The sequence below is a fragment of the Mobula hypostoma genome, chromosome 4, assembly GCF_963921235.1.
Source record: "Mobula hypostoma chromosome 4, sMobHyp1.1, whole genome shotgun sequence".
NCBI lineage: Eukaryota > Metazoa > Chordata > Chondrichthyes > Myliobatiformes > Myliobatidae > Mobula > Mobula hypostoma.
Window position 1 is genome coordinate 116,240,216 of NC_086100.1, and position 27,420 is coordinate 116,267,635.

Here is a 27,420-nt window from a genome sequence, read left to right on the forward strand (position 1 = left end):
GCCAAACACGAGTGAGTTAAATGGAAAAGATTATTTTATCAAATCACCTTGTTTATAGAGCGAATCTGCAATTTCCTGAAGGGATTGCTTTCCTACTGTTTCTGGCGTGGGAAAGGATTGCACCATAATTTAGTCGGTTCATTATCAACCATCTCACAGTATTCAGGAGGTTGTTGTAGATGGTTATAATATTTGTACAAAATATGTTTCAATTTTGCTATGATTGTTTTATCCTGATGATAATCTAGCAGTTTTTGAATATGTATGTCTTGTTCATCCAGTGCAGTTGCATCGGTTGTTGGTTTGATTATAATAGGAATTCAACAGGAGGCATCCAGTGTTCCTGTTAGAGTGCTAGTTTATTGCGATCTGAGGCAAGCTGGGGTAAAATCTTCATGGCTACTTCTATTGTTTGTTTTATCATGTATATCTGTATGGAAACCTAATACATTGGACACTACCTCATTTCCATGTATGCCTACAATTTAAATTTTTTCTGTTAGCTCCCCTAGTTAATGGCCTTGAATAATACCAGAATTTAGCATTGAAATGTTCACCTGGGTCAAAAACAGCAAGGTTGCACAAGGGGTTTGGGATGTTAAATCTGCATTCTACAGTATGTTCAATCCCTTCATCATTCCAATCCCTGACTCAAAGAGTAAAATATTCATCACATTTTATTTCAGGAGCAGTTGGGGTAGTATCTCATATTTCTATTATACTATTAACATATTCATAGCAACCAGCATTTGCCTGTGCAATGACTGGAAACAAGGATGTCAACTATCTTGTAGTACTAGATCGATTGCGATGGCACCTATTGAGCACGCTCTGAGTTGGACGACTGCTAAATAATAATTCTTTCTAAAATAATTCTTTTAGTATAGCATGACCATATTGGGTGCCAATTGTAATGGTGTTGGGTTTGCTGATGGAAAAATTCTAAACACAAACGAAGACCTTAAGCCCTGTTCAATTAAATACTGTAGCTATGTATCCTCACTAAAGGGGAGTTATACTGTATCTACCCAATCTTCAAAGACTAGTTCATTTCTCTGTTTATCCTCTATGGCAAGTTTAGCTGTCACTACCCACTATTTGAGCAGTGGGTTGCATCTCCATTCTAAGGAGGAGATACTTTCAGTTTAAGTAATATGAAAGTAGTTTAAGTATAGTTCATTTATTTTCAGTGATTCATGTTTAAATTCAAATAACATTCTTAAATTAAAATCTAAAACTCTCAGAAGATTTCTATCTTGTGAAAGACTTCCAAATTACAAGCCATTTCTGAAATGGAAAGGATTTCCAAAACACAGGTAAAGTTCTTGTAATCTAAAAAGATATACCAATGAGCCATAGACAAACCAGTCATCCATTGCAGAAATTGAAGGCAGAGAACTGGATTCTAGATTACCCTGTGTTTCTGTCATACTTCTTGATGTTCTTGGACCATTCCTAAAAAACCTGAACAACTTTCTACATTTATACTATTTCTTTGTCACTTGGGTGTCTTTATACACATGATAATTTTTTTCAGATACCTTTAAACACAATTGGTCTGAAAGCTTCTGGGGATAGAGATCCCTGATTCCCACAACTAATGTTATGAATCTGACTCCTTAAGTACACAAATTTTCCAACTATTAACAGATCAACTATCAATATGCTATCTATCTAGTCTGAAAGCTTCCTGGAACTAAACATTTTAGCCATCATTGTTTGTTTTGAAACAAGCCCAATTAAGTAACTTATCGTCTTACACTGCTCCTCTTGAACAGTTAGCACAGGTGCTGTATGGTCAATGAGTCTGCAAAAAGCAGTGCTTCTGTTTGCAAAAATGTCCTTTCAACTTCAAATTGATTACTGCTTGTAATATACATTGAGAACTGAAGACTGGCTCCCATTTGTGACCAGAAGCTAAACAAAGAATATTAGTTAGAAGTTTAACTTATTCAAAGCAATACATTGATCTTTAGAAGTCACAGCTGCTGTTTTTAAAAAGCTGATCTTTGCAAAAAACAAGGCCCCCTTGCCCAGAACAGTGAATGTACTTTATACTTTATACTTTATTGTCGCCAAACAATTGATACTAGAACGTACAATAATCACAGTGATATTTGATTATGCGCTTCCCACCCCCGGATTACAAATATTAAATATTAAAAACATAAAAAATAGTAAAAATTACAATCAACTACATATGGAATCAAACGGGAGTCAATCAGAAAATAATCAATACGGGAAAAAGAACGATGTACATGTGAAAAAAAGGAGAATTTCTTATCATTTGGATGTAGAAATCGCCAAATTTCTGAAATCCCAGAATCCAACATAAAAGAGTTAATAATAGTAGCCGACTTATTCGGTAAAGCCGGACTACCTATGGATCTGTCCAGCATGGGATTCAAACATAAATTAAAATCACCGCCCATTATCAACATATACTCGTTTAAATTAGGAAAGGAAGTGAGTAAGTGTTTAAAGAATTCAGGATAATCCACATTCGGAGCGTAAACATTAACTATAGCAACCTTTTTATTAAAAAGTACCCCAGTAATTAACAGAAATCTGCCGTTAGGATCTGAAATAATGTCATTATTGCTATTTCAGATCATGCTCCAATGAAACTTTCCATCAAGCTAATGGATACCTTTTGTACTAGCAGACAATGGCGATTTAACCCTATTTTGCTTCAAGATCAGGACTTTGTCAAATTTGTAAAGGAGCAGATTGATTTCTTCTTTTCAACTAATACTACGGAAGAAGTTTCCAACGGAACTGTTTGGGACGCCTTTAAAGCTTATATCCGTGGTCAAATTATTTCCTATTCGGCTGGTTTGAAAAGACGTATTAACAATGAAATACTTCTGTTGGTTGATAAAATTAAAGAAGTCGATAAAAAATATGCTATTTCTCCCAGTAAGGAGCTGTACAAACACAGAATTGAACTCCAATTGGAACATAGCTTATTATTAACATCCTCGATTGAAAATCAATTAATGAGAACTAGAAGTGATTTTTATATTCATAGCGATAAATCGGGTAAATTACTGGCTAACCAATTGAAATTTGATTCGGCTAAACGTCAAATTACTAAGATTTGTAAACAGGATGATACTTTCATAGCTGATCATGTTGGGATAAACCAAACCTTTCAAGAATTTTATACCTCTTTATATCACTCTGATTTTCCTCATGATTCTAATTTCATGCATGATTTTTTAAGTAAATTGAGTTTTCCGAAACTATCACCCGAAGATTGCCTATCATTAGAAACTTCCATTTCAGAGGAAGAAATAATAACTGCAATCTCATCATTGAATTCCGGTAAAGCACCCGGTCCGGATGGGTTTACAGTGGAATTTAAAAAATTTTTTTCCTCCATTCTTTCTTCTAAATTGTCTAGAATATTCAAGGAAGCAATCAGCTTAGGTAAATTACCACAATCGTTTTATGAAGCCTCTATTTCCTTAATTCTTAAAAAGAATAAAGATCCTACTGATTGTGCATCATACAGATCGATATCTCTTCTGAATGTAGACTCTAAAATTTTTTCAAAAATTCTAGCAACTAGACTGGAGAAGGTGTTACCTCAAATTATTTCTATGGATCAAACCGGATTTATTAAAAATCGCTATTCATCCTTTAATATTAGGAGGTTAATAAATATTGTTTATACCCCCTCATTTACTACGCCAGAATGTATTATCTCATTAGATGCTGAGAAAGCCTTTGACAGAGTTGAATGGCCTTATTTATTTAATGTTCTTGAGAAATTTAATTTTAATTTGACATTTATATCTTGGATTAAATTGTTATATTACTCCCCAGTAGCCTCGGTTTGTACAAATAATTATAGATCTCCTTTTTTTCCTCTTTTTCGTGGTACTAGGCAAGGTTGCCCTCTTAGTCCTTTACTATTTAATATTGCTCTTGAACCTTTAGCAATTGCTATTCGTGACTCACCAAATATTGTTGGTATTACCCGTGGAAACGAAATACATAAATTATCATTATATGCAGATGATTTGTTGTTATACATCTCTAACCCGGAGAAGTCAATTTCTGCTATCCTAGATCTGTTAGCTCAATTTAGTAACTTCTCTGGTTACAAATTGAATTTTAGTAAGAGTGAATTATTCCCTTTAAATAAGCATGTACCTATTTATGGATGTTTACCATTTAAATTGGTTACTGATTCATTTATATATTTAGGGATAACAATTACGAAAAAGTATAAAGATTTATTTAAAGCTAATTTTTTACCTTTAATTGATCAGATTAAACTTGTATTTACCAAATGGTCCCCAATCTCTTTGTCTTTGATTGGTCGGATTAATGCTATTAAGATGATCATTTTGCCTAAATTTTTGTATACATTCCAATCAGTTCCAATTTTTATCCCAAAATCTTTTTTTGATAACGTAGATTCAAAAATTTCCTCTTATATTTGGCAGAATAAAAATCCAAGGTTAGGTTAAAGGTATCTACAGAAATCTAAAAAGGAGGGGGGGGCTCGCCCTCCCGAATTTTACATTCTATTATTGGGCAATTAATATTCGATATTTAAAATTTTGGTTACAAGATTTGGACGCATCTTTAAACCCTCAATGGGTAAATCTTGAATCTAATTCATTATAAGGGTTCTCCTTGGGTTCGGTTTTAGGAACTTTACTTCCTTTTACTTCTTTTAAATCATATAAATAAATGAACAACCCAATAGTTAAGCATACTTCACGTATATGGTTTCAATTCCGAAGATTTTTTGGGTTTAATCAATTTATTCTAGCAAGTCCTATTATATCGAATTTTCTTTTTCAACCTTCTACGATGGATCAAGCTTACTTTGATTGGAAAACCAAAGGTATAATATCTTCTCGCGATTTATTCTTGGATAACTGTATTATGTCTTTTGATCAACTCTCTAATAAATATAACTTACCCAGATCTCACTTTTTCAGATATCTACAGATTAGAAACTTTTTAATTACTGTCTCTCCTAATTTTCCACATCCATATCCAATGGACACTTTGGAAAAAATCTTAGATTTAAATCTCTCTCAGAAAAGTGTAGTAGCAATTATATATAATATAATTATGAATCTATGTCCTGATGCTTCTAATAAAATCAAAGCTGACTGGGAAAGAGAACTTGAGATTAATATACCGACTGAAAAATGGGAAAAAATTCTTCAGTTGGTGAATTCATCCTCTATATGTGCTAAGCATAGGTTGATACAGTTTAAAGTAGTGCACAGGGCTCATATATCCAAAGATAAACTATCTCGTTATTACTCTTACATTAATCCAACATGTGACAGATGTCATTCCGAGATAGCTTCTTTAACCCACATGTTCTGGTCATGTCCCTTGTTGGAAAAATATTGGAAAGATATTTTCGATATTATTTCAACGGTCCTAAATATAGACTTACAACCTCATCCAATTACTGCTATCTTTGGACTACCAATGACAGACTTAAATAATTTAACCTCTTCATCACGAAGGATGATTGCATTTCTTACTTTAATAGCTAGAAGGTCCATTTTGTTGAATTGGAAAGAGATCAACCCTCCTACTGTACTTCATTGGTTTTCACAAACTATGGTGTGTTTGAATTTGGAGAAAATTAGAAGTGCAATTTATGACCCTTCTATTAAGTTTGAAAAAACTTGGAGGCCATTCATTCAGCATTTTCATTTGATGTCATTTGATTATTTCCAAATTTGTTTTATCTCCCTGTACTGTTGTTGGAGGGGATTGGAGTCGTCGACACTAAGGTTTTCTTCTTTTCCATTTTTAAGTTGTTAGTTTTGCCCAAGTCTTTTAGGTTAGTTGATTAATTTTGTTTTTCTTTGGGGATGGGTTTTTTTTTGTTTTGTTTTTTTTTCTTTTTCATTTTTTTTTCCAGTTTTTTTTTATTTTGTATTATCCGTGGTTAGTTCTACATGTTTGGGAGCTTTGTTAATTTCCACTACTTGGTTTTGCAATTAATTTTTTTAAGTGTAACATTACATCTCCTTCTATTTGTATTATGGCTATGTTCTGTTTCTGTATTTTGAAATTAATAAAAAGATTGAAAAAGAAAGAAAAAATAGTAAAAATTAGTAAATATTAAAAATTTTAATTATAGATCATAAATAGAAAATAGAAAAATGGAAAGTAAGGTGGTGCAAAAAAACCGAGAGGCAGGTCCGGATATTTGAAGGGTACAGCCCAGATCCAGGTCCATCACAGGACCATAGCCTTCCATGCCTCTCTTCTCCTTGTTAGATAAAGTTAACCTCCCAGACACCTGTAAGCAATATGACAGTAGCACGCAGATAGCGCTGGTGATGCATCAGTAACCTGGGTTCATTCCTGACCTTTCAAGATGTTTTGGTTTATAGGTTAACTGGTTCAGATTTAGAATCAAATTCCGATTCAGATTTATTTATCACATGTACATTGAAAGATACAATGAAATGTGTTGTTTTGTGTTAACAACGAATACACCTAAAGTTAAGTTGGGGTCAACCGTCAAGTGTTGTGACACATTCCATCTCTAACATAACATACCCACAATGCTCAGCAGAACAACACAAAACACAACAAAACAGAACACAAAAAGCAATAAAACAACAACAGCTAAACCAGAGTAGAAAAAGACAGCAGCAAGTGAGTCACGGCAGCATAATAGAGCATTGACCAGCAACCAATCTGGATATCAGAAGATTGAGAGGAGGGGATCAAAAGTCTCTGTGTTGGTGTAGGAGCGAGGGCATCAGATTTTTGGATCATTGGGTTCTCTTCCAGGGAAGGATTGAACCTGTGCAGAAGGGATGCTTTGCATCCGAACTGGAGGAAGACTAATATCCTAGTGCGAAGGTTTCTTAATGCTGCAGGGGGTATTAGGGTTTCAACTAGGGTTGCAGGGGGATGGGAACCAAAGTGCCAAAACAGTGAGTGGAGAGGTTGAACAAGGTAAGACTAGTGTCCTGAGCTGCGTATATTTCAAAGAAAGGGCGATGATAGTGCTGAAGATGAGATAGCAGGTTTACAAACAGAGACAATGTGTAGTGAAGAGAAGCTGTTGATAGAGCAATACTGCAGTCAACAGGATGAGTTGCAATGTAAAAAGCATACAAAATTGAAAAGGGTGAATACAGGAATGAAACTGTTCTATTTGAATGCACGCAGTATACGGAATAGGTAGATGAACTTATAGCACAGTTGCAGATTGGCAGGTATGATACTGTAGGCATCACCGAATCATGGCTGAAAGAAGGTTATAACTGGGAGCTTAATATCCAAGGATACACAATGTATTGAAAAGGCAGGCAGGAATGCAGAGGGGTTGGTATTGCTCTGTTGGTAAAAAATAAAATCAGATCATTAGAAAGAGGTGACATAGGGTCGGAAGGTGGAAGATCATTGTGGATAGAGCAAAGAAACTGCAAGAGTAAAAAGACCCTGATGGGAGATGTATACTGACCCCTGGACAGTAGTAAGGATGAGGTCTACAAATTACAATGGTTTCCAAGAGGGGGGGTTTCTAGAATGCTTATGAAATGGCTTTTTAGAGCAGCTCATGATTGAGCAGACTAGGGGATCAGCTATTCTTGATTGGGTGTTGTGCAATGAATCCAAAGTGATTGGAGAGCTTAAAGTAAAAGAACTCCTAGGGGAAAGTGATCATAATATGATAGAGTTCACTCTGAAATTTGAGAAGGAGAAGCTAAAGTCAGGTGTATCAGTATTACAGTGGAGTAAAGGGAAATTCAGAGGCACGAGAATTGGCCAGAATAGATGGAAAAGAACGCTGGTGGGGTTGACGGCAGAGCAGCAATGGCTGGAAATTCTGGAAGAAATTCGGAAGATGTAGGATATATCCATCCCTAAGAAAAAGTATTTTGAAGGCAAGATGACACAACTGTGGCTAACAAGAGAAGTCAACGCCAACGTAAAAGCCAAAGAGAGGGCATATAGAAGAAAAAAACGAGTAGGATGTTAGAGGATTGGGAATCTTTTAAAAATGAACAGAAGGCAACTAAAAAAGTCATTAGGAAGGTAAAGATGGAAGAATGAAAGTATGCTAGCCAGTCATATTAAAGAGGATACCAAAAATTTCTTCAGATACATAAAGTGTAAAAGATGAGGCGAGAGTGGATATCAGACCACTGGAAAATGATGCTGGAGAGGTAATAATGGGGGACATGGAAACGGCAGATGAACTGAGTATTTTGCATCAGTCTTCACTGTGGAAGACACTAGCAGTATGGTGGAAGTTCCAGGTGTTAGGGGTCATAAAGTATGTGAAGTTACCATTTCTAGAGAGAAGGTTCTTAGGAAGCTGAAAGGTCTGAAGGTAGATAAGTCACCTGGACCAGATGGTGTACACTCCAGAGTTCTGAAAGAAGTGGCTAAAGAGATTGTGGAGGCATCAATAATGATCTTTCAATAATCACTAGATTCTGGAATGGTTCCAGAAGACTGAAAAATTGCAAATATCACTCCACTCTTCAAGAAAGTAGAGGTGCAGGAGAAAGGAAATTATAGGCCAGATGTCTGACCTCAGTGGTTTGGAAGATGTTGGAGTTGATTATAAAGAATGAGATCTCAGGGTACCTGGAGGCACATGATAAAATAGGTTATAGTCTGCATGGTTCCCTCAAAGGAAAATCTTGCCTGACAAATATGTTGGAATTCTTTGAAGAAATAACAAGCAGGATAGACAAAGGAGAATCAGTTGATGTTGTGTACTTGGATTTTCAGAAGGCCTTTGGCAATGTGCCACACACTCTGCTGCTTAACTCAGCTATGAGCCCAAGGTATTCCAGAAAAAATTCTAGCATGGATAGAGCATTGGCTGATTGGCAGGAGGCAAAGAGTGGGAATAAAGGGAACCTTTTCTGGTTGGCTGCTGGCGACTAGTGGTGTTCCACAGAGGTCTGTGTTGGAATCGATTCTTTTTACGTTGTATGTCAATGATTTGGATGATGGATTTGCTGGCTTTGTCACAGTTAGTTTTTATGTATAGTTAAAGTAGATTGATAGATTCTTGATTAGTCAGGACATGAAGGGATATAGGGAGAACGTAAGAGATTGGGCCTGACAGGGAAATGGATCAGCCATGATGAAATGGCCAAGCAGACTTGATAGGCCAAATGGCCTAGTTTTTCTCCCATATCTTATGGTCCTATTATGGTCTAAAACTTGTCCCTTTACTCCCTGCCCCCCACCCACACACAGACAGGCCTCCTTGGCCTCCTTCTATATGCAAGGATATTTAAATATTTTATGCATTATTTAATTTAGTTTAGATAAACAGCATGGAACAGGCCTTTCTGGCGCACTGAGCCACACCGCCCAGCAAACGGCCAATTTAACCCTAGCCTAATCACAATGACCAAATAATCCTACTTACCACTACGTCTTTCAACTGTGGGAGGAATCTGGAGCACCCGGAGAAAACCCAGACGCTCATGGGAAGAATGTACAAACTTTCTTACAGAGGGCTCTGGAATTGAACTCTGAACTCTGGCGTCATGAGCTGTCATAGCATTGTGCTAAATGCTATTTCTGTCCGAGGTTAGGATAATTGTATCCTTCCTTTGACGAAGTGAATAATGGTTTCACACATCCTTTTGCATCATTTCCAACATAATAAAGAGTCTTCTGGTTTACCCCTTGTAAAGGAAGCATAGTTTCAAATAGTTTTACTTAGATGAAAGTTTCATAGAGCCTGAGTTGGTATCCCTTTACTAGTTCCATATATTTTACTGTTGGGTTAGCTGCAGCACTTGTAATCTATATGTGTCCTGAAGTTCACAATCAAATGAGTTAGACAAGTCATGTGAGGTAGACAAAGATAAAGATAAAAACATCTACAGTCTAACTCTTTTTGATGACCTTTCAGAAGAGAGTAGGTGTTTAACATCAATATGCCTTTAGTTATTTCAGATACCATATTATTCCATGTAAAAACCACTGTTCTGAATCCCATACCCAATTACTCTTACTGTGACATTAAATATTACACAGGCCTTGCTTCAGTCTGTGGGGGTGCAAATTACTGAGAATGACACTCAAAATCTAATTGTGTGTTTTTTCCACAGTGACACTTTCAAGGTATATTCTTTATGCTTCAGTAAGCTTTGAAATTCTTTTATTTCCAAGCAGTAAAATACGTACAACTTAATTGCTTTCTCAGGGGTATCTTTCATAGCTTATTTTCAAATTGATACTGACCATATGTATTGTTTATTCTTACATTCCTAAACAATATTAAGTCAGAAATATTTGTTTGAAGTCTGAATAATTTCCTTGAAGGATGTTATTGAACCAATAGGGTTTGTAGAAGTCAACATACCAACAGATATCTTTGGCTTGAATGTTGAGTATAAGGAAAATTGATTTCTTGAGGTTGTTAAAAAAGTTCCATAACCATTGAGTTTCCTGTGAAATAGTTCCTGAATTTTGGCTTTGCTTTTGATTTATTGTTGTCCCATGTACCAGGATGCAGTGAAAAGTTAGTCTTCCAAACTGTTTAAGCAGATTAAATCATTACACAGTGCAATGTGGTAGAATAAGGTTCAACAGTAACAATGCAGAATCAAGAATTTAAAACAGTAATTTGTAAGAACTTAAGAGTTTAGATGCACATTCAAGTTATTTTGAAGAATAATGTTGCACTTAAAGATGTCAATGAAGGATTTGCACATTCTTCATCTGACTGCGTGAGTAAGCTCTCAAGGCCCAAAGCCGAGTGGGCTGGTAGATTAATTAGACGTTGTTTGTGAGCCCTAGGCCCTAGGTGGAGGTGAGCGGTAAAATCTGGGGCGGGGGATGGTTAGTGACAATGTGAGGAGAGTAAAGGCATGGAGATTAACATAGGAGTAGTGTAATTGGGTGGCTGATGGATATATTGGTATCAGCTACTTTAAAAAAAAATACTTTTTATAAGATATTAGTTGAATTAACGTAAGACTAAAATCATAGTTTTAATCATAGTTTTTACTGACATAATTTTTATTATTAACAATTTGTATCTGTAACAAACTCATGTATTTTGCAGAGTATGTTCCAGTGCATTTTCACTTACTGGCAGAAGACAGTTAAGCAGTTGCATATATCTTTTTCATTTTTCAATGGTTAAATATTAGCATATTACCCACATGCTATGATTGCATAATCATTAATTTGTTTATTCCTATCTAAGGAATTTCTGTTAACTTGAGTATAAATGTGATATATTTTTAAAAGGCGCCATTTTTATATTGAGTCTATTGAATCACTTTAATCTCTGCTCTGCTTCTCAGCTTCATGCTCAGTTTCAAGTGTTCTGTATCCTTGTTTAAACTTTAAAATAAACTATCGTGAAGAATCCAAACTCCTAAAAGAACCCAGGGTTCAAATATAACCAGATAAATATCCGACAGATAACACAAACTCAATGGCCCAAATGGTCTATATTCCTGGTGTATCTCACTATAACCGTAATACATTGCAACTGGGATCCCAGTAAGATCTAGTAGAAATCCCACTGTGGAATCCAATAAAATTACTATATTTAGGAGACATTTAGACAGACATTTGAATAGGCAAGGATAGAAGCAAGAGGGCAAATAGGATTAGCATAGATAGGCAAAATTAAGGCTGAAGGGTTTATTCCTGTGCTGGACAATGCTATGACTCTCTATCACTTGGGTTGCTAAAGAAATACCATAACCACTATGCCACTGCATTGTACAACCACATCATAAATAACGTAGGGAAATTGGGAAAGCAAATTCTGTGAGATAATGTACTTCTCAGAGGTAAATATACTGGGTCCAATCATGTTGAAGTGAGATACTTTGCGGCACATGCAGTTGTCGGACACTTTCGATATGTTAAACAGGACAAATTCTGCAGATGCTGGAAATCTAGAGCAACACATACAAAATGCTGGAAGAACCCAGCAGCCAGGCAGCATCTATGGAAATGAACACACAGCCGAAGTTTCGGGCCAAGGTGCTTCATCAGGACTGGAAAGGAAGGGGGAAGATGCTAGAATAAAAAGGTGGGGGGAGGGAAGGAGGCTAGTGGGAAGATGGTAGGTGAGGCCAAGTGGGTGGGAAAGGTAAGAGGAAGGAATCTGATAGGAGAAGAGAGTGGACCATAGGAGAAAGGGAAGGTGGAGAGGCAGCAGGGGGAGGTGATTGGCAGGTGAGAAGAGGTAAGAACCCGGAATAGGGAATAGAAGAAGAGGAGAGGGGGAGGGAGTTTTTTTTACTGGAAAGACAAATTGATATTCATACCATCAGGTTGGAGGCTACCCAGACAGAATATAAGGTGTTACTCCTCCACGCTGAGGGTGGCCTCACGGTGACACAAGAGGAGGCCATGGACCGACATGTCAGAATGGGAATGGGAATTGGAATTAAGATGTTTGGCCACTGGGAAGTTCTGTTTTTGGCAGATGGAGCAGAGATGCTGGATGAAGTGGTCCCCCAGTTTATGACAGGTCTCACCATGTAGAGGAGGATACAAATTTGACCCCTGCAGAGTTATCCGTTCCAGTATTGGAAGGACTGCTTGGGTTCCTGAATGAAGGTGAAGGAGGAGGTGAATGAGCAGGTGTAGCACTTTGTCCGCTTGCGGGGATCAGTGCTGGGAGGGAGGTTAGTTGGGAAGGATGACTGGGCAAGGGAATCATGGAGGGACAGATATCTGTGTGAAGTGGGGGTTGGGAGTGGGAGAAACATAAAGATGTGTTTGGTGATAGGATCTGTTTGGAGATGGTGGAAGTTGCCGAGAATGATATGTGGGATGCACATGCTCATGGGATGGTACGTAAAGACAAGAGGAACTCTAATCAGTTTATAAAAGACGCAAACAACAGGAATTCTGCAGATGCTGGAAATTCAAGCAACACACCTCAAAGTTGCTGGTGAACACAGCAGGCCAGGCAGCATCTCTAGGAAGAGTTACAGTTGACGTTTCAGGCCGAGACCCTTCGTCAGGACTAACTGAAGGAAGAGTTAGTAAGAGATTTGAAAGTGGGAGGGGGAGGGGGAGATCCAAAATGATAGGAGAAGACAGGAGGGGGAGGGATGGAGCCAAGAGCTGGACAGGTGATTGGCAAAGGGGATATGAGACGATCATGGGACAGGAGGCCCAGGGAGAAAGAAAAGGAGGGGGAACCCCGAGGATGGGCAAGGTGTATAGTCAGAGGGACAGAGGGAGAAAAAGGAGAGTGAGAGAAAGAATGTGTGTATAAAAATAAGTAACAGATGGGGTACGAGGGGGAGGTGGGGCATTAGTGGAAGTTAGAGAAGTCGATGTTCATGCCATCAGGTTGGAGGCTACCCAGACGGAATATAAGGTGTTGTTCCTCCAACCTGAGTGTGGCTTCATCTTTACAGTAGAGGAGGCCGTGGACAGACATATCAGAATGGGAATGGGATGTGGACTTAAAATGTGTGGCCACTGGGAGATCCTGCTTTCTCTGGCAGACAGAGTGTAGGTGTTCAGCAAAGCAGTCTCCCAGTCTGCGTCAAGTCTCGGCAATATATAGAAGACCATATTGGGAGCACCGAACGCAGTATATCACCCCAGCCGACTCACAGGTGAAGTGTTGCCTCACCTGGAAGGACTGTCTGGGGCCCTGAATGGTGGTAAGGGAGGAAGTGTAAAGGCATGTGTAGCACTTGTTCCGCTTGCAAGGATAAGTGCCAGGAGGGAGATCAGTGGGGATGGATGGGGGGGGGGAAAGGAATGGACAAGGGAGTTGCGTAGGGAGCGATCCCTGCGGAAAGCAGAGAGGGGAGGAGGGAAAGATGTGCTTAGTTGTGGGATCCCGTTAGAGGTGGCGGAAGTTACGGAGAATAATATGTTGGACCTGGAGGTTAGTGCGCTGGTAGGTGAGGACCAGGGGAACCCTATTCCTAGTGGGGTGGCGGAAGGATGGAGTGAGAGCAGATGTGCGTGAAATGGGGGAGATGCGTTTGAGAGCAGTGTTGATGGTGGAGGAAGGGAAGCCCCTTTCTTTAAAAAAGGAGGACATCTCCCTCGTCCTGGAATGAAAAGCCTCATCCTGAGAGCAGATGCGGTGGAGACGGAGGAATTGCGAGAAGGAGATGGCATTTTTGCAGGAGACAGGGTGAGAAGAGGAATAGTCCAGATAGCTGTGAGAGTCAGTAGGCTTATAGTAGACATCAGTGGATAAGTTGTCTCCAGAGACAGAGACAGAAAGATCTAGAAAGGGGAGGGAGGTGTCGGAAATGGACAAAGTAAACTTGAGGGCAGGGTGAAAGTTGGAGGCAAAGTTAATAAAGTCAACGAGCTCAGCATGCGTGCAGGAAGCAGCGCCAATGCAGTCGTCGATGTAGCGAAGGAAAAGTGGGGGACAGATACCAGAATAGGTACAGAACATAGATTGTTCCACAAAGCCAACAAAAAGGCAGGCATAGTTAGGACCCATTCGGGTGCCCATAGCTACACCTTTAGTTTGGAGGAAGTGGTAGGAGCCAAAGGGTATTAAGAGTAAGGACTAATTCCGCTAGACGGAGCAGAGTGGTGGTAGAGGGGAACTGATTAGGTCTGGAATCCAAAAAGAAGCAGAGAGCTTTGAGACCTTACTGATGGGGGATGGAAGTATATAAGGACTGGACACCCATGGTGAAAATAAAGCGGTGGGGGCCAGGGAACTTAAAATCATCGAAAAGTTTACGAGCGTGAGAAGTGTCATGAACATAGATAGGAAGGGATTGAACAAGGGGGGATAAAACCGTGTCGAGGTATGCAGAAACGAGTTTGGTGGGGCAGGAGCAATCTGAGACAATAGGTAGGCCAGGACAGGCAGGTTTGTGGATCTTGGGTAGGAGGTAGAAACGGGAAGTGCGAGGTGTTGGAACTATAAGGTTCGTAGCAGTGGATGGGAGATCCCCCGAGCGGATAAAGTCAGTGATGGTGTGGGAGACAATGGCCTGATGCTCCTTAGTGGGGTCATGATCGAGGGGTAAATAAGAGGAGGTATCCGTGAGTTGTCGCTGTGCCTTGGCAAGGTAGAGGTCAGTACGCCAGACTACAACAGCACCCCCTTATCGGCGGGTTTAATAGTAAGGTTAGAATTAGTGTGGAGGGAGTGGAGAGCAGAGCGTTCCGAAGGAGTGAGGTTGGAATGGTTAAGAGATGTTGGTTGATAGTGTTGTCTCCAGAGGCAGAGAAGGAGAGATTGAGAAAGGAGAGGGAGATGTCAGAGATGGACCAAGTGAATTTACAGGTAGGGTGTAAGTTGGAGGCAAAGTTGATAAAATTGACGAGCTCAGCAAAGGTGCATGAGGCAGCACCGATACAGTTGTCAATGTAGTGGAGGAAGAGTTGGGGAGCATAACCGGGGTATGTTGACAAAATTATTTGGTGGAACTAAGCTGGTAAATTGGTTTATTATTGTCACCTGTACCAAGGTGCAGTGAAAAGCTTGAGGTGTCCATACAGATCATTGCATTATGACAGTGCATGGATGTAGAACAAGGTAGAACAATAACAGTGCAGAATAAAGTGTTACAGCACAGAGAAAATGCAGAGGAGCTGGACAGTAAGGTGTAAGGTCACACCAAGGTAGATATTGAGATCAAGAGTCCATCTTATCATACTAAGGAACTGTTTAATAGTCTTATTACATTGGGAGATAAACTATCCTTGATCCTGGTGGTATGTGCTTTCAGGCTCTTGTATTTTCTGCGCAATGGGAGGGGTGAGAAGACAGAATGTCGAGGGTGGGTGGGGACTTTCATTATACTGGCTTCTTTACTGAGGCAGTGAGAGGCATAGACAAAGCCCATGGAGGTGAGGCTGGTCTCTATGATACACTGAGCTGCAACCATACCTCTCTGTAATCTCTCGTAGTCACGTGCAGAGCAGTTGCCATACCAAGCCATGATGCACCAGACAGGATGCTTTCGATGGTGCTTCAATGAAAGTTAGTGATCGTCAAAGGGGACCTGCCACATTTCTTCAGCTTCCTGAAGAAGCACAGGCACTGGTAAGCCTTCTTTGCCTCAGCATCAACACGGCTGGACTAGGGTTAGCTGTTGGTGATGTTCATTCCTAGGAACCTGAAACTCTCAGCTCTCGCGGCCTCCGCACTGTTAATGTAACCAGGAGAATATGCGTCGCCACCCTTTCTTTTGTTTTGATGATATTGAGGGAAATGTTACCATGACACTATGCCACTAGACTCTCTACTTCCATAATGTACTCTGACTCAGCATTATGTGAGAAATGGCTAGCTGCGATGGATGCTTCTTCAGATGGAGCTAAAGCAGAATCTGGTCATGCAGTTGTGAGTGCATAGGGAATAGAGTAGGGGGCTGAGAATGTAACCTTGTAGGGTGCCAGCATTGAGAATATTTGTGATGAAGGTGTTGCTGTCTATCCTTACTGACTGGTCAGGAATTTAAGATCCAAATTGTTTAATGTTATTTCCAGCACACAAGTTCAAAGAAGAATGGAATAATTGTTATTCTGGCTCCAGTGCAGCACAAGAAAAACACAATAAGATAAAGCACAAAACAATAATAAAAACACAATAAATATAAATACATAAGATAACTTACATACATTGACTGTATGCCTATAAAGCGATATTAGGCACAGGAGTGTCTGTACATTAGGTGACTGACAGGAAATGATGAAGTAGTGTTGGTTGGGGGGAGTGCGGATGGGTGAGTTAGTTGGTGAAGGTGTTGATCAGCCTTACTGCTTGGGGAAAGTTACTGCTTTTGAGTCTGGTGGGCCAGGCGGCGATGCTATATCGCCTCCTCCCTGATGGGAGTGGGACAACCTGCCCATGAACAGGGTGGGTGGGGTCCTTCATGTTGTTACTGCCCCTCTTCTGGCAGCTTTCTGCATATATGTTATTGATGTTTATATGTTTATATTGATGCATATATGTAGGCTGGTGCCGGTGGATGGGTTGCAGTTTTGACTACCTGTGGTAGAGCCTCCTTGTCTGCTGCAGTGCAGCTCCCAGACCGTGCAATGATGCAGCTTGTTACGATGCTTTCTACTGCGCATCCGTGGAATGACATGAGGATGGATGTTCAGGGATCCATCTGCAAGCGGAGGTGTTGAGTCCCTGGTTTAGGAATTTTAAGACCTGTCTGCTTGAAATTATAGTCTTGAAGGTGGAGCTGTAGTCGATAAATATTCCAGCACAGTTGCCTTTCCTGACCAGATACGTGAGGGCTGAGTATGGGGCTAGGAAAGTGGCATCTACCCTAGACCTATTTCAGCAGTAGGCAAACTTAAGCAGGTTGAGGTTGTCTAGGAAGCTGCAGTTAATGTACGCCATGACCAGCCTCTTGAAGCGCTTCATGGTGGTGGATCTCAAGTGAAGGATGGTAGTGGTCATTAAGGTACATTACCTTGTTTTTTTTAGGCACTGGGATAATAATGGTGTTCTTAAAATGGTTGGGAATGTCAGATTGAAGCAGGGAGAAGGTAAAAATGTTAGCAAATACCCCAGCCAGCTGATCTGTGCAGGATCTAAGACTTGGCTGAGGATGCCACCCAGGCCAGTTGCTTTCTGTGGGTTCATACTCTGGAAGGTTGACCTTACATTAACATTTTAAAGCTGTATGGTAGGTGTCAATATTCCAGTTGCCTTCTCTTCACAACATGCATGGAATAGGTTAAGCTCATTAGGAAGGGTTGTGCTGTTGTTGGCAACACTGCCTGATTTTGTTCTGTCGCCTGTTATAGTATGTAAGCCCTGCCACAACTGACAGCTGGTCTGGGATTTTTGTCATCCAATATGGCATGTAAGTTCTGCCTCAAATGACAGCTGGTTTGGGACTTTATTTTGGACTGGTGATGTCTCTTGGTATCCTTGATAGCTTTACAAGGGTCATATCTTGATTCCTTGTAAAGGTCAGGGTCATTTGATTAGAATGCCACAGTCCTAGACTTCAGTCGACAGAGGATTTCCATTCCACACAAATCAATGTCATGAGCAATGAAGTCTCCAGGGCTGTTGGAAAACAAGATTCATTATTTACTGTATCATATTTAATAACTGAGAAAGAATAAGATAAATCAAGAGATCTTAATCTTGATTACATATAAGAACGGACTTAACAATGTACCAGAGAGGCTGATTGCCATTGCAACAAGAATTAAAATGATGGTAAAAATATATTTCACTATTAGCTTTCTACTGCAAAGTTAATTGGTATTGAATGTGCAAGTTCAATGCATTCATAAAAATAATGGGGAGGTTAAAAATGAGATTTTATGTGAAAAGCAAACAGACAAGAGGCATAGATCTAGCAGCAAGTTCTTGAAAATTGCAACTCCCACTGTAAGCCATAATCTCAATTTTCTGGCTAATTTGCACATTAATAATAAGCTGTCTCGTTAGCACATTTTTTTCTCCGGCAAGGTCTGACCCATTAAGTTATATGGCGATGCTCACAGGACAGCTACTTTTAGTAAATAACAAGATACCCTCAGTTGGAACGGCAATCTGTTCCTGCAGCTGGTAAACAACAGCAATGAATGGAAGGAAGAAACAATTACCACACATTCGAATAAGTCGGAGTCACTGGAAGTTTCAATCTGACACACGATGACTTGGATGATGAGTTGATGTTCAGCCATATGGCACACTTCTCTGAAAGATGGTATAAAATATTTATATTTGTTTGCCTTGAAATTCTTGTTTTGAGAAATTAGTAAGTGGCAACAGGAAAGTGGCAACTGATTAAAAGGGGTCTGTGTTAATTATCTTTCCCTGCTTCTGATGTAAGTAATGGAACACTTGGGACAGATTTCTCTTTTTGGACTCCAGTGCAAAACCAATGTCTATCTTGTTGGAACAAATAGAGGAAACTCAAATAGAGAAAGACTCCCACGGACTGACTGGCTTAACTATCCATTAACGCATGTAGATGAAAAATAATAAGAATATGTGAAAGCAACTGTAATTACACAAATTAGGTGATTCATACTATGTTAGTAGTATGCTATATGTACCATTCTGACCTTTGTTCTCTCACAGAATAAGCCAGCAGATGGGCCAAAAATTGGCATTCAAGGTTATAACAAAAGATTAAGGCTCCACAAGTTGATTAATGACTATTGTAGAAAGAAATTAAACTTACCTGCACTGGATGTAACTTGTACTTGAAACTTCTTTACTTAGAAATTACTTGAAGTTCTTTGCTTAGAAATTAGGTTACTATGTAGATACATTAAACCCATGCTGCACAGTTAATCTGCTTGTTTTCAGTGTAGTTTATTAATCTTGGTAAAAATTCCTTATCCTTTTCCGCAATTCACACAGTTCAGGTACATGGCAGATACATAGAGTTAAGCAATTATCAATGGCACCAGTGCCATTACACTGTCTTGAAATTAATAATCTTCTTTATTTTCTAGTTTTCTTTCAAAACCAACTACAAAGAAGATTGTCTGCTTTTTAGGAAATTTTGTCACAAGGGCAATAATTCCTGTTGGTGTGAGGATGTTCAAGGGGTATATGAGGTTTTCAAGTATCCATTGGGCACTTAAAATGCTAGTTCACTTACAGCAGTAAATGTTCTGTCTACACACTTAAGTGTATTGTATGTGCTGGCCATTCTGCCCAAAGGCTCCATGGGTTCATTATTACTGCTCATATTTTCTGAAGGACCATTTGCCTAATGCCCTCACCACCTATCCCTATCTCTCACCATCTGCTTCTTTATAATTGCATCTCATGGGAACAACATTGCACAGAGGAAGTGGATGGGAAAGAATACATGAGATTGTGTCAGACATGACACAGCACTAGCCCTCTGTAGGCACTGAGGAAATCAACCTGATAGAAAGAGGTCTGCATTTAATGTGAAGAGATTTCTGACCTTCAGTGAGGAAGGGGAAGCTGGTATGGCAGCTCTCATACATGAGCACTAACCTTGGAATATTGTGTGCAGTTTCGGGCTCCTTATTTTAGAAAGGATATGCTGACATTGGAGAGGTTTCAGAGAAAATTCATGAGAATGATTCCAGGAATGAAAAGGTTACCGTATGAGGAATGTTTGGCAGCTCTTGGGCTGTACTCCCTGGAGTTCAGGCGAATGAGGGGGATCTCATAGAAACATTCCAAATATTAAAAGGTCCGAACAGATTAGATATGGCAAAGTTACTTCCCATGGTTGGGGATTCTAGGACAAGAGGGCACGACTTCAGGATTGAAGGACGTCCTTTTAGAACTGAGATGCAGAAAAATTACTTTAGTCAGAGGGTGGTAAATCTGTGGAATTTGTTGCCACAAGTGGCTGTGGAGACCAAGTCACTGGGTGTATTTACGGCAGAGATAGATAGGTTCTTGATTAGCCAGAGCATCAAAGGGTATGAGGTAAAAGCAGGGGAGTGGGGATGACTGGAAGAGTTCGATCAACCCATGATTGAATGGCAGAGAAGACTCGATGGGCCGAATGGCCTACTTCTGCTCCTAAAGCACACGGTATTGGGGGTAAGGTATTGGTGTGGGTGGAGAATTGGTTAGCAGACAGGAAGCAAAGAGTGGGAATAAACGGGACCTTTTCAGAATGGCAGGCGGTGACTAGTGGGGTACCGCAAGGCTCAGTGCTGGGACCCCAGTTGTTTACAATATATATTAATGACTTGGATGAGGGAATTAAATGCAGCATCTCCAAGTTTGCGGATGACACGAAGCTGGGTGGCAGTGTTAGCAGTGAGGAGGATGCTAAGAGGATGCAGGGTGACTTGGATAGGTTGGGTGAGTGGGCAAACTCATGGCAGATGCAATTTAATGTGGATAAATGTGAAGTTATCCACTTTGGTGGCAAAAATAGGAAAACAGATTATTATCTGAATGGTGGCCGATTAGGAAAAGGGGAGGTGCAACGAGACCTGGGTGTCATTATACACCAGTCATTGAAAGTGGGCATGCAGGTACAGCAGGCGGTGAAAAAGGCGACTGGTATGCTGGCATTTATAGCGAGAGGATTCGAGTACAGGAGCAGGGAGGTACTACTGCAGTTGTACAAGGCCTTGGTGAGACCACACCTGGAGTATTGTGTGCAGTTTTGGTCCCCTAATCTGAGGAAAGACATCTTTGCCATAGAGGGAGTACAAAGAAGGTTCACCAGATTGATTCCTGGGATGGCAGGACTTTCATATGAAGAAAGACTGGATGAACTGGGCTTGTACTCGTTGGAATTTAGAAGATTGAGGGGGGATCTGATTGAAACGTATAAGATCCTAAAGGGATTGGACAGGCTAGATGCAGGAAGATTGTTCCCGATGTTGGGGAAGTCCAGAACGAGGGGCCACAGTTTGAGGATAGAGGGGAAGCCTTTTAGGACCGAGATTAGGAAAAACTTCTTCACACAGAGAGTGGTGAATCTGTGGAATTCTCTGCCACAGGAAACAGTTGAGGCCAGTTCATTGGCTATGTTTAAGAGGGAGTTAGATATGGCCCTTGTGGCTACAGGGGTCAGGGGGTATGGAGGGAAGGCTGGGGTGGGGTTCTGAGTTGGATGATCAGCCATGATCATAATAAATGGCGGTGCAGGCTCGAAGGGCCGAATGGCCTACTCCTGCACCTATTTTCTATGTTTCTATGTTTCTATATATCTTACGGTCTTATGGTCTTATGGGCTAACCTGACCACGATCAGAAAGCAGGGGTGCAAAGGCTACCATGGATGCCATGAAAATGCTTAGTGTTTAGTTCCACCAGCCTGACTAGTTCAATGGCTGTGAAAGTGCATGGAGGATTCACTTCCAAATGGTTGCAGCATTTGATCCATGACAAGGGATCAGTTCTGTGTGGAAGTGATGCACACCTCAGCAAGAGGCAACATTGACAATCACAACAAGGCAGGCAGAGGCCATCCGAAGTCTTTGTAGCTCTTTTGGAGTTGCAGAACATTCCCATCAAAGCTTTCCTTATGCTTTTTTTTCTGGGAGCTGAAGGAAGAGAATGTTGCTCTCCAAGAGATGAAAGATGCTACTAAGGAGCAAGGTGCTGTGGTGTAACAGGAAGGAGCTGTCAGCTAGCGTCATTATGGAGCAGTCAACTGTTGTGAAGGTGTTGTCTGGCCACATTTAATGACAGTGAGGTGATCTGTGTCATAGTTGATATAATCTTATAAACCTCTATCTGATTCCCCTCAGCCTTTGCCATTCCAGCGAAAACAGCCCAAGTTTGTCTAACCTCTCATTATAGCAGATGCCCTTTGATCCAGAGAGCATCCTGATCCTGATACAGCTTCCCTGCACCCTGCCTAAAAGCTTCTCATAATGGGTGACCAGAACTCAACGCAACACTTCAGATGCACCTTAACTTGAGTTTTATAAAGCAGCAATATAACTTCCTGTCTCTTGACTCATTTCCTCAACAAATAAAGGCAAGCATGCCGTTCTGCTTCTTTACCAGCATCCCTGTGTCAAAGAACCCTACCCTTCGGTACCCAATGACTACCGTCTGATGACACTGACACCAATCAGCATGGTGCTTTGAATGGCTGGAAATGGCACACATCAAAATATCTATTTCTGCCACACTGAACACTCACCAATATGCTTACTGACAGAAACGCTCTACAAAAGATGCCTTAGCATCTGTCATGCACCTGGCCTGACACACCTAGAAAATAAGGACACTTATAGAGTCATAGGACACTACAGCACAGGAACAAGCCCTTTGGCCCATCTAGTCCGTGCCTAGCCATTTAAATTGCCTAGTCCCATTGACCATTACTCTCCTATTCATGTACATATCCAAACTTCTCTTAAACATTGACATCGAAATTATATCCACCACTTCCTTTGACAGCTTGTTCCACACTCTTACCACGTTCTGAGTGAGGAAGATTCTCCTCATGTTCTTAAATTTTTCGTATTTCGCTCTTAGCCCATGACTTCTAGTTGTAGTCTCACCCAACCTCAGTGGAAAAAGCCCGATGCATTTACCCTACCTATATCCCCTCATAATTTTGTATACCTCAATCAAATCTCTCCTCCATCTCCTACTTTCTATGGAATAAAACTCTAACCTATTCAATCTTTCCTTCTAACTCAGGTCCTCCAGTCCCAGCACATCCTTCTGTACAGGTCTCACCTTCCCTGGAAGAGAGCCCAATGATCCAAAAACCTTATGCCCTTTTTCGCACAACAAATCCTTAGCTACATGTTAAACTGGTATAACCTTCCTATTTCTGGTCTCACTAGTACATGATACAGGTAGCAATCTTGGGATCACAACCCTGGAAGTCCTGTCCTTTAACTTAGCATTTAACTCCCTGATCTCACTTTGCAGAACCCTATCACTCTTCCCACCTATGTCATTGGTACCTGCATAGGTCACGTGGGGTCTTGGTATGGAGTAGACATGTGTCCCGGGAGCTGCGCCTACCTTCACCTTTTGCCTCACCCAAATAGCAGTTAATTCTTATTTTTTAAGTGACTGAAGTGAGTTGTAACGGGCTGAACGAAATGACGAAGCCAGGTAAAGGAAGAAACAAGAAAAGGACATAGGAGTAGAAGATTCTGGCCAGGGTTCCGCGAAGCTGGCGGGCCCAGGAGAAGCTAAAGCCAATGCTGCTAGGGCCCTGGTCCCAAATACCATTGAAGAAGTCCTTGTGGTGGTAAACAAAATGTACAGTTTGGTAGACAGGAGACACGCAGAGGATAATAAGTCATCCATGAACCTAACGGCGGCTCTAACCGAAGCCAGTAAGCGAGTTTCTTTAAAGGAGGATGCCGCCGAATCATATGAGAGGCGAATCGAAGAGTTGGAGAGATGGCTTGAAAGCCTAATATCCTGAAACACGCAGCTACAGACTAAGGTGGATGACCTTGAAGCTCGGTCTCACTGTTAAAACATTTGCATTATTGGGGTCCAGGAGAAAGCCGAAAACAATAAGCTGACGGAATTTGTAGTCACGTTGCTTCCAAAGTTGCTGGGGGAAGAACATTTCCACCAGCTGATTGAAGTGGACCATGCCTACTGGAGCCTAGCACCTGCTGAAAATGGTAGGCCAAGAGCTATTATTGTGAGGCTACACCACTACCAGGTTAAAGAGCTGGTACTACGGTTGACCAGGGAGAGAGCTCCACTGCTATATGACGGGCGTCCAGTGTTCATTTACCCGGACTTAACCTCGGCTACCATGAGGAAACGTCAGGATTTTCAGCACATTGAGGAGAAATACAAAGCCAGGAAAATTAGGTGTGGATTCCGGTATACAGCGAGGTTTGTGGTTACAGTTAACAACAGCACCCGTGCATTCAGCACCGCAGCTGTAGTGGAGGAGTTCCTCAGCCGAGAAGTTAAAGATTGGCATTCGGACACCATATCAACCTAAAAACAGATTAATGCTGGGTTACTGGATTCGTCGTTGATCGATAGGGGCTTCACCTGGAGACTGTTTGTTAGTTCAGCACATGAGGAACTGAAAAATAAGCTCACTCTAAGATGTGGGTGAGAACTGATTGTTATTGCTTATTTTTATATTTCATAGTGTATTTGCGAAGAGGTGCTTCTCCCATGTTTAGTGAGTAATGGGTATTTATCTCACTATTCTGGGTCAAGTGTTGGCTCTTGGATATAGCTTTGACTCTAGATTAAGGGTATGGAAGTACTACTCCTGGTGTTTTTATTTTTGGGAGGGTATTTTGTGTTTCTCAATGGGTTGTTACAGCACATCTAATTTGCTCGAGTTACAGTTTGTGTTATGCCGTGATCATACAGCATATTTTTTCTGTTAAGCAGCAGATATGACATCTAATTCGCATATGCACAGCATTGGTGAGACTAAACTTGTCAACTGGAATGTACGGGGGATGTTGTTCCGGAGACTTAAAGCACAAATTTTATTTTTACAAGAGACCCATGCGTGGAGGGGGGACAGACTACGTTTTTTAAAATTCTGGAAGGAACAACAGTTTCATTCAAACTCCAATGCTAAGATTCGAGGTGTCTCTATTTTTATAGACTCCTCAGTTACTTTTATACAACATGATATTATTTCTGATCCGAATGGTAGATTTCTATTGGTTAGTGGTTTACTATTTAATAAAAAAGTAGTTTTGGTTAATGTTTATGCTCCTAATATGGACTGTCCGGAATTTTATAAATCATTATTTAATCAGTTTCCGAATTTGAATGAGTTTTCATTGATCTGGGGCGGAGATCTTAATACCTGTTTGTCTCCAGCTTTGGACCGTTCGGCTCCTCTACGGACCTTACCTAATAAATCTGCAACTTTGATTAATTCATTTCTTTCTGATTCTGGGTCGACGGACATTTGGCGTTTTTTGCATCCTCAGGAAAAAGATTTTTCTTTTTTTTCACATGTTCACCATTCCTATTCAAGAATTGATTATTTCTTTATTGATTCTCATCTTATTTCCTCAGTGATTAAATGTGATTATGACTCTATAACCATTTCGGATCATGCTCCACTTAAGCTTTCTATTAAAATTCTGGCCAATATACAAAATAATGGACAATAGCGTTTTAATTCGCTGTTGCTTCAGGACTTGGACTTTGTTAACTTTATGAATGAACAGATTGATCTTTTTTTTACAATTAACTATACAGAGGATATTTCTGTCAACATTCTTTGGGACACTTTTAAAGCTTATATTCGTGGTCAGATTATCTCGCATTCTGCTGCTTTGAGGAAGAAGCAGAAGCAGCAGGAGTTGGTAATTATGGACAAGATTAAGGAAATTGATAAGAAATATGTTATAGCTCCTTCTGAGGAGTTATATAAACAAAGAACTGAACTTCAAATGGAGCACAGTTTATTACTCTCGTCCTCGATTGTAAACCAATTAAAGAAAACAAGAAGTGAATTTTATGTACACAGTGACAAAATTGGCAAACTGTTGGCTAATCAACTGAAGTCTAATTATGCTAAATCTCAAATTAATCAGATTTATAACCAAAATGATCGACTGATACTTGATCATGTGGGGATTAATCAAACCTTCTGTGATTTTTACTCTTCCTTATATCAATCAGAGTCTCCTCGAGATTCTAAATATATGAATGATTTTTTAGATAATTTAGACTTCCCTGAGATTTCACAGGATATGTCTTCTATGTTAGATACTCCCATTACCACGGATGAGATTAAGAATGTTATTTTCTCTATGAATTTGGGGAAAGCTCCTGGCCCTGATGGGTTTACCATAGAATTTTATAAATGTTTTGCTCCTTCATTAATCCCTTGGTTCTGTAGGGTTTTTGAGGCTTCATTAAAACTTGGTAAACTTCCTGAATCTTTCAATAGAGCGTCAATTTCTCTAATATTAAAGAAGGATAAAGATCCTGCTCAATGTGCATCTTATAGACCAATATCTTTATTAAATGTTGATTCTAAAGTTTTTTCTAAGTTATTAGCAAATAGATTAGAAAAAGTACTTCCTTCTATTATTTCGGAAGACCAAACAGGTTTTATTAAAGGTCGTTACTCTTTTTATAATATTCGCACACTGTTAAATATTGTTTATACTCCCTCACAAAATGTTCCTGAGTGTGTTATCTCTTTAGATGCTGAGAAAGCTTTTGATAGAGTAGAATGGCCTTATTTATTTAAGGTGCTTGAAATGTTTAATTTTAGCTCGAAATTTATATCCTGGATTAAACTGTTATATTATTCTCCTGTGGCCTCGGTCCGTACTAACTCTTTAAGTTCACCTTTTTTCCCTCTTTTTCGAGGTACTCGACAAGGTTGTCCTCTTAGTCCCTTATTATTTGATATTGCATTAGAACCTCTTGCAATTGCCATTCGAGAATCTCCAAATATTACTGGGATAACTCGGGGCTTAAAGTCACATAAATTATCACTCTATGCTGATGATTTACTTTTATATATTTCTAATCCCCAAGAATCCATCCCGGCTGTTTTAGAGCTATTAGCACAATTTGGTCTTTTTTCAGGTTATAAATTAAATCTTAGTAAGAGTGAACTCTTTCTGATTAATAAACAACTTCCTTTATATTATAAATTTCCATTTAAATTGATTAATAATTATTTTTCATATCTTGGGATTAAAATTACTTGTAAATACAAAGATTTATTTAAGACTAACTTTTTACCATTAATAGACCATATTATTCAACTTTCATCTAAATGGTTTCCTTTATATTTAACTTTGATTGGTCGTATTAATGCAGTTAAGATGTTTTTTTTGCCAAAATTTTTATATATATTTCAGGCATTACCAATCTTTGTTCCAAAATCTTTTTTTGACAAAGTCGATTCTAAAATTTCTTCATTTATTTGGCAGAATAAAAACCCAAGACTGGGTAAAATACATTTGCAGAAAGCTAAGAGAGATGGAGGCTTAGCATTACCTAACTTTAGATTTTATTATTGGGCAATTAATATTCAACATATGAAATTCTGGTTACTTGACCAGGATATAC